This window comes from Dipteris shenzhenensis, chromosome 16 (genome assembly GCF_047967505.1).
Source record: "Dipteris shenzhenensis isolate YYH24624 ecotype China chromosome 16, Dip_SZ_1.0, whole genome shotgun sequence".
Lineage (NCBI taxonomy): Eukaryota > Viridiplantae > Streptophyta > Polypodiopsida > Gleicheniales > Dipteridaceae > Dipteris > Dipteris shenzhenensis.
In genome coordinates, this window is record NC_141611.1 from 28,549,681 (window position 1) to 28,557,676 (window position 7,996).

At 45.3% G+C, this 7,996-nt stretch overlaps 1 pseudogene; it reads left to right on the forward strand.

Annotated features, from left to right (window-relative positions):
- Positions 1-1,918: 1,918 nt before the first annotated feature.
- LOC147892790 (berberine bridge enzyme-like D-1 pseudogene) lies at positions 1,919-3,645 on the forward strand (annotated as a pseudogene).
- Positions 3,646-7,996: the final 4,351 nt, after the last annotated feature.

Sequence of the window (7,996 nt, forward strand, 5' to 3'; positions counted from 1 at the left end):
CAAAACCTGAAGCGTGAACACTGACAACGGAAATGACAATATGGGCGTGCATAGTCTCGGTATCTTTCTCGATTGCAATTCCTCAATCTTAGCTCCAATCAGTTGCAAGGTACCGTGCCTGCTTCACTAGCTGGACAGGAATGCGACCCGAGATATTGTTATCGTTGAGCTGGAGTTGGGTCAAGTGGTGCAGGCTGCCGAGGGAGCTGGCGATGGATCCTTGGAAGTGGCTTCCATTGAGCGAGATGGACACTATATACGCGGTTTGATTCACAAGAAACGCCTGTCCAAAGGCAAGGATCGGCATGCAAATCATGAGTTGTGTTTCTCCAGCCACTAAGAAGGTTGTTGGGGTCGATGGTGATGCTATCCTTGAACTCGAGCAAAGCTTGGATCTCTTCCGATCGGATGTTGTTCTGTAAAGCCGCACCACCACCATTGTCAGACAATCGAGATGTTTTGGGTTGTACATTGTTAGCAACAGCTAGTTATCGTGATCAAAGGTTCTATACATTAAACGTAACTCGTTGAATGGTTGTGGTCGATGTGATGAGGCGTTATCGATCATATGTAAGATCTACCTACAGCAACGCTACACGACGAGCACACTGCTGATCGAGATCTTAGAGCGCATCAGATCATATATGTATTCGATTCTGTCGCGATAGTTCTCTTTTCTGCGTATAATGGAATTTGATGATGATGTTTTCTAATTGCTCGATCTCTTCTCTGCTCTATAGAAGTCCTACATCTAGACTACACTACTACACTACTCTGCCCGATGTCTTACTGGAGCACGTTATGACGTACGTTCTACATGAACACTACACGTCTATGCTGCTGGATTTCTTATATAATACTAAGATGCTGGAACAAGACGCTCACTGCGTCGTGATACAACTTCGAATTCTCTTTCCTGAATTTGATGATGATTTCTAAATATTGCTGATCCATCTCTTCTCTGCTCAGGAGGTCGAACTAGTTATCGTCATCAGAGATTCTATACAAACCTACCCACCTGCGATACGCTGGCTTCGCCAACAGGTAGTTGATGGATGGGGCTGAATGCGAGAAGGAAGCTGATGAGGAGAACGAACGACATATCGAGTTTATGAAAGACGATGATGTCCCCAAGTGAACCAAAATACAGCTAGATCACAAGACGGAGATCCTTTTATTCTTTTTTTGGTGATAAGAAAGAGTATAGAAAAGGAAAAGTGAAGCTAAGAGAGCTTTTACAAAAATACATGATAATCTCCACATTAGCAGCTTCTAATCTCAACTTCCATGGCTTTCTACCATGCCAGATTGCCCTGAGCATCCTCAAAGCGATGAGGCTCAGTTTTAGTGGAACGAATGGAGCAATTTAGTCATGTGAGCACACTGACGCATTCCAACCAACGGCACATCTCGTTCGCATGTGTCCTCAGCCTCAGAGTCCAAGTCCAGATAGGTTGCTAGTCCCATTTTCCTGCATGCAACTTGTGCCCATACCTGTGTACCGCTGTCGTGTATGCACCCTGTTGACACTTTTGTCTGTTTAACTGTTTCAACACCAGTCTTGACTCTTGTATGCACGAGCCTGTTGACACTTTTGTCTGTTTGACGCACGTGTAACGCTTTTTTGAGGCTTGGAGCCTGTTCACACTACTCTTGATAGTATCTCATGAATGGTCGGAGCTTGATTAGCGCCCTCTTCATGCTCAAAAGTATCCGAGCATGTGACACGCGTAGCCATATGCTTAGGTCCCCAGAGTTGTTGTCCGATGGAGCTTTCTCCAATTTGTTGCGTGACAGAGACTCTTTTGCAACTTTTCCTTTTTGATTGAGAAAGTTTAACAATGGGGCAATTCACGTCTCGCTATAAAGAAAAGATTTTGGATCCATGTTCTTTAGCCATTCTCGGGTTGGTCGAGTATTCACATCCACATCTTCTCAGTGCATGCAAATTATACCCCCATGGCTTCACAAATTGCATTCAAAATGGTCGCACTGAAGGCCACTACTCTACTTCTGATTTGTTTTTTGTTGAGCACAAAAGCAGCCGAACATTCGCGTCTAGATCGTTTAATGAGTTGCTTACAAGGAGCTGGAGTGCGGAACTTTACGACAATACAATCAGCTTCCGGCATATACAACAGCCTGCTAGACATCTCAAGGCAAAACATGCGATTTGCGGAACTAGGCATACTAAGGCCCTCTGCCCTCATCTTCCCTACCATCGCAGAGCAGGTGCAAAAGGCCTCACATGCTCTGTGATGGGAAATTGGATGCTGCGGGTGCGCAGTGGCGGGAATAGCTATGAAGGATTGTCATACACTACCGACACGCCGTTCGTGATCATCGATTTCTACAACATGCCGGCTATCAAGGTCGATCTCGAATCCAAGACAGCATGGATTGAAACCAGAGCCAACCTTGGGCAAGTGTATGAGAGCATTGCTCGAACAATGTCTGTGTTGGGCTTCCCTGTGGGCATTTGTCCATCGGTGGGCGTGGGGGGCCATTTCAACAGAGGAGGCTACGGATTTCTATCCAGAAAATATGGTTTGGCAGCAGACAATGTGATCAATGCGCAGATGGTGAATGCAAAGGGCAAGCGAGTGGACAGGAGCAGCATGCGAGAGGATCATTTCTGGGCACTGAGAGGAGAAGGAGGAGGGAGCTGGGGCATATTGGTGGCATGGAAGGTTAAGCTCGTGGAAGTGCCAGAAATAGTGACATCGTTCAGAATAAATAGACGTGGACGAGAAACGGTTGCTGATCTAGTGTATCGGTGGCAAGCAGTGGCTCCCCATGCATCGAAGGAGTTGGAGAGCACCATGAGGGATGATGAGTCCGAGATAGGGCTTGCCACCGAAACCGACTGTGCAGGTGGTGATGTTCGGATGGTATTTAGGTCCGATCAATGAAACGGTAGCTGTCTTCATCCACCCGTATGTGGAGCTGGCTGGTCTGGCAGCCACAGACTGCCGCCAAGGCCACTGGATCGATGCCGTAGCAAGCACGGGGGGAGCAACGATGCCCAACGCGCTAATGGGGCACTACAATTGCGACAAGGGGAAGTTCAAGGTGAAGTCGGACTACGTAACGGAGCCGATTCCGAAGAAGGCATGGCTGGAGGTGGCGAGGCGGCTGGAAGAAGGGTCGGCGGGGGCGTATGTGTATCTGGAGCCGTATGGGGGAGCAATGGAGGAGATAAAGTCGGAGGCCATAGCTTTTCCACACAGAGCGGGTAATCTGTACGTGATACAGTCAAGCGAGGTGGGGGCGATGCCCAGCAGATGGCATGGCTGCGGCGACGCTATGCCTACATGGCGTCGTTTGTGTCTCGGGAGCCGCAGTCGGCTTACATAGACTTGGATTTGGGCACCGCCGGCCAAGGTAGTGGCGCCGCCGCTGTGGCGGCAACAGAGGCCACATGGGGATGCCACTATTTTGGCGCTAATTTCCACCGCCTCGTGGACATCAAAACTAAGGTCGACCCCCTCAACCTCTTCCATCACCCCCAAGGCATCCCTATATTAGTCCTCACCTCAAGTAGCTCCCACCTGCACTATCATGAGTGAAGCTAAAGCACTACTCGGCCCTTTGTATTGCTCATATTGCAACAGTAGCTCTGACAGATACTTTTGTGACTCTTTGTACCACTCTCAAATAGCTACATCTCTTTGTACTACTCTCCAATACCTTAGTATCACAAAAGTAGCTCCCACCTTCACTTGTACTACTCTCTCTAGCTCGCTGTAGTATTCTCCAATAGCTCGTATCACAAAAGTAGCTCCCACCTTCACTCGGGAGATCAAACCATAATGAAGCTGTAGCTCTTTGTCCTACTCTCCAATTCTCTCTTTGTAATGCATCCCACTCTCCCAATCATTATCCATTCTAAAATTTACCCAAATCATCACTTCCATATTGTACTTTAATCTCCATCTCTAAGTGTTATATTGCTCTTTTGTCTCCATGCCACTAACTAGAATGCTTTCTTTTACATCTTATCCATACCACTCATGCCCCCCCCCCTTCGAGTAGCATCTAACTCCACCTTCGCTCCAATACTCACATATTTCTTTTCAAGCACTCTCTCCCCATACTCTCGAGATTCTTTTTTATTATAATCGTCTGTAATATATATATTGTTGTGCCAGTTGTCTGAATACCAAGAAGCTCTATCATGTTTATTTTTTCAGGAATCACAGTGTGTTCAGTGCATAAAGAGTTCACTTAGCTCTTCTTAGCTTTGTGCATTCCCCATGCATTCCTAATCACTACCATGTGGTGCTAAGTTCCTTACAAGCTATCAAGCTTCTGAACTTTGTCAAAGATATCCTTTAAACTTCATTTGTGTTATTTAAAGCACATAAACTGAATGCTCTCTAAAAGCAAATTATATAAAACTACAAAAGCATGCAGCTCTCTCTCTCTCTCTCTCTCTCTCTCTCTTTATCTCTCTCTCTCTCTCCCCCTTGAAACCTAGATGTGGCATGATGATGGAAAAAGCGCAAATGGTAATCTAGTCTCAATCAATTTCATTTTGGACCCTATGGAAGAAACCAAGTGAGGATAACTTCTTGAATACATGATGGAAAGTTTGAAATTTGAAATCTAAGGTACAAATGTAGAAGCACAGCCCAATTATACATAATATTTTTAGTCCGAGTTCAAACTATCATGCACACTTGATGTTTGTTTGTAATTCTCTACATAGATTTGCATAAACGGAATGCCAATTCATACTTTGTAGCACTTTTTCATCTCACTTCTTGATGAATTGCATCGAATATTTCATCCACAGTTTAAAGGATGGTATATATTGTTATCAATGGATGCACCATAATACTTGCTTGTTCCCCAAGTAGCATAAACGATAGAGTTTGCTTTTGGCTCTTCCTTCCCCTTGTCTGTTGATACACAATTTAGCCCAATCGACCGTTGCTCCCATTGCCTCTTGCTCAATAAACCACGGCTTTGTTCCTATTCGAAATGCACGTCGCGTCTGTGGATCTATAGGAAGATGACCCATCGCAACTTGCTGTGGATCCAATTCACAAGAGTTAGAGTTAGCTAAAGTGCATGTAATATGTAGCAAAACAAATAGAACAATACATTAAATGAGAAGAAGTAGACTTACCACGGTTATCTCGAATGCCAACCATCCACCTGCACCAAAGTGCGAAGTGCCTACGACGTCTAGCCGTCTCTTCGCAGCCCTCCTCTGACCCTCGAACAATTCGGGATGGTCCCTATTTTGTTTCTTGAAGAACTTCCAGTCAACTTTGTCTGCCTAGCTAGGTTTAGCCAACCCCTTTGTGATGGAAGTACGCAAGGTTGATCTATGATGCTTCAAGACCAAACCCATGCACTCTCGCATATAATCATCATTAAACTCCCAATTTGGCAGGTTAGGGTATCTTTGTTTTAACTCATCGATGACTGCCTACTTCTTTTGGCTATCTTGATACCGCCAATCGGTAGCAATGCCGCTCTTGAAGTGATGACTCATCAACCTCCTCATGGTGGCCCTCACTTCTTTGCCCTTTCTATCTTCTATTATCTCTCCGCCAGCAGCTATGATTTGATAGGAGAGATCTCCTAATGAGTAAGGAGGACTGACGGTAGCAGAGTCAGAAGGAGTGGAAGCTGTGCGAGTGCTTCCAAAGCGAGGAGTAGCAGTGGGAGTAGGAGAGGAAAATGGACCTGACTGAAACTGTGTCTCCTGACCAAGTGGAGACCTGTAGGAACGTGATTGTGCTGACTCATCTACATCTCCCGAGTCAGCACAACATGAGCCGCCCTTCCTACTCTTCCTTCCCTTATGAGAGGCATGCGCAGGTGATGACCCCACGGTTGAAGGGGCACGAGGGGACGGCTGGGCAGTACGTCCACCCGTCGATGTAGGGGAGGGAATTGCTGAGGTCCTCTGAGATAGCAGAGAGAAGAATCTCGCTCCCTCCTCATCGCTCATATGTGCTACAAACTCGTCGAGACTCCCGACAAAGCCATGCACGGCTAGCAAAGGAGCTCCCCGAGGGGTAGTCGTAGTGCTACGTGGAAGAGGAGTCGGACCAGGGGTAGTCATAGTGCTAGGTCCAAGAGGAGTCGGACCAGGGGTAGTCCTCGGGGTATTCACCTGAGAGGAATCAAAGTCCTCTAGAGCATAAAGATCATGAGCTCTTGTCCTGCGAGGCTGTCCGTACTCATCGGATGAGCGACATGATCCCATCTCTAACATAGACAAAAACACGAAAATAAAAAACAAAAAAACAAACATAAGCATAGGCATAGGCATAGGCATAGGCAAAGAGGGGAAGAAGAGGAAGAAGAGGAAGAGGAAGAGGAAGAAGAGGAAGAGGAAGAGGAAGAAAAAGAGAAGAGGACTCTCTTATGCTCATGTCTAAGCATAAGCATTCTTATGCTCATGCTTATGAACTTTATGCATGAGCATAAGAGAAGGGGGAAAGAGAGAAGCAGAGGAAGAGAAGCAGAGGAAGAGAGAAGGGGAAATAGAGAAGAGCATAAGAGAAGAGGAATCTCTTATGCTCATGCATAAGCATAAGAATGAGCATAAGAGAAGGGGAAAGAGAGAAGGGGGAAAGAGAGAATAAGAGAAGGGGAAAAGAAGAATAAGAGAAGGGGGAAATAGAGAATAAGAGGGAAAGGAAAGGGGAAAGGAAAGCGAGAAGGGGGAAAAAAGAATAAGCATATGTCTCATTTTCTTATGCTCATGCTTATGCTTATGCATGAGCATAAGAGAAGGGGGAAATAGAGAATAAGAGGGAAAGGAAAGGGGAAAGGAAAGCGAGAAGGGGGAAAGGAAAGCGAGAAGAGGGAAAGGAAAGGGGAAAGGAAAGCGAGAAGGGGAAAGGAAAGCATGAGCATATGTCTCATTTTCTTATGCTCATGCTTATGCTTAAGCATAAGCATAAGCATAAGCTCATTGCTTATGCTTATGCATGAGCATAAGAGAAGGGGGAAATAGAGAATAAGAGGGAAAGGAAAGGGGAAAGGAAAGCGAGAAGGGGGAAAGAGAGAAGGGGGAAAGAGAGAATAAGAGAAGGGGGAAATAGAGAATAAGAGAAGGGGGAAAAAAGAGACATATGCTCATGCTTATGCATGAGCATATGTCTACTTCACTTATGCTCATGCATAAGCATAAGCATGAGCATATGTCTCATTTTCTTATGCTCATGCTCATGCTTATACATGAGCATAAGAGAAGGGGGAAATAGAGAATAAGAGGGAAAGGAAAGGGGAATATGTCTCATTTTCTCATGCTCATGCTTATACATGAGCATATGTCTCATTTTCTTATGCTCATGCTCATGCTTATACATGAGCATAAGAGAAGGGGGAAAAAGAGAAGGGGGAAAGAGAGAATAAGAGAAGGGGAAAATAGAGAATAAGAGGGAAAGGAAAGGGGACAGGAAAGCGAGAAGGGGGAAATAGAGAATAAGAGAAGGGGGAAAAAAGAGACATATACTTATGCATGAGCATATGTCTACTTCGCTTATGCTCATGCATAAGCATAAGCATGAGCATATGTCTCATTTTCTTATGCTCATGCTTATGCTTAAGCATAAGCATAAGCATAAACTCATGCTTATGCTTATGCATGAGCATAAGAGAAGGGGGAAATAGAGAATAAGAGGGAAAGGAAAGGGGAAAGGAAAGCGAGAAGGGGGAAATAGAGAATAAGAGGGAAAGGAAAGGGGAAAGGAAAGTGAGAAGGGGGAAAAAGAGAAGGGGGAAAGAGAGAATAAGAGAAGGGGGAAATAAGAGACATATGCTCATGCTTATGCATGAGCATACGTCTACTTCGCTTATGCTCATGCATAAGCATAAGCATAAGCATATGCATGAGCATAAGAGAAGGGGAAAATAGAGAATAAGAGGGAAAGGAAAGGGGAAAGGAAAGCGAGAAGGGGGAAAAAAGACACATATGCTCATGCTTATGCATGAGCATATGTCTACTTCGCTTATGCTCATGCATAAG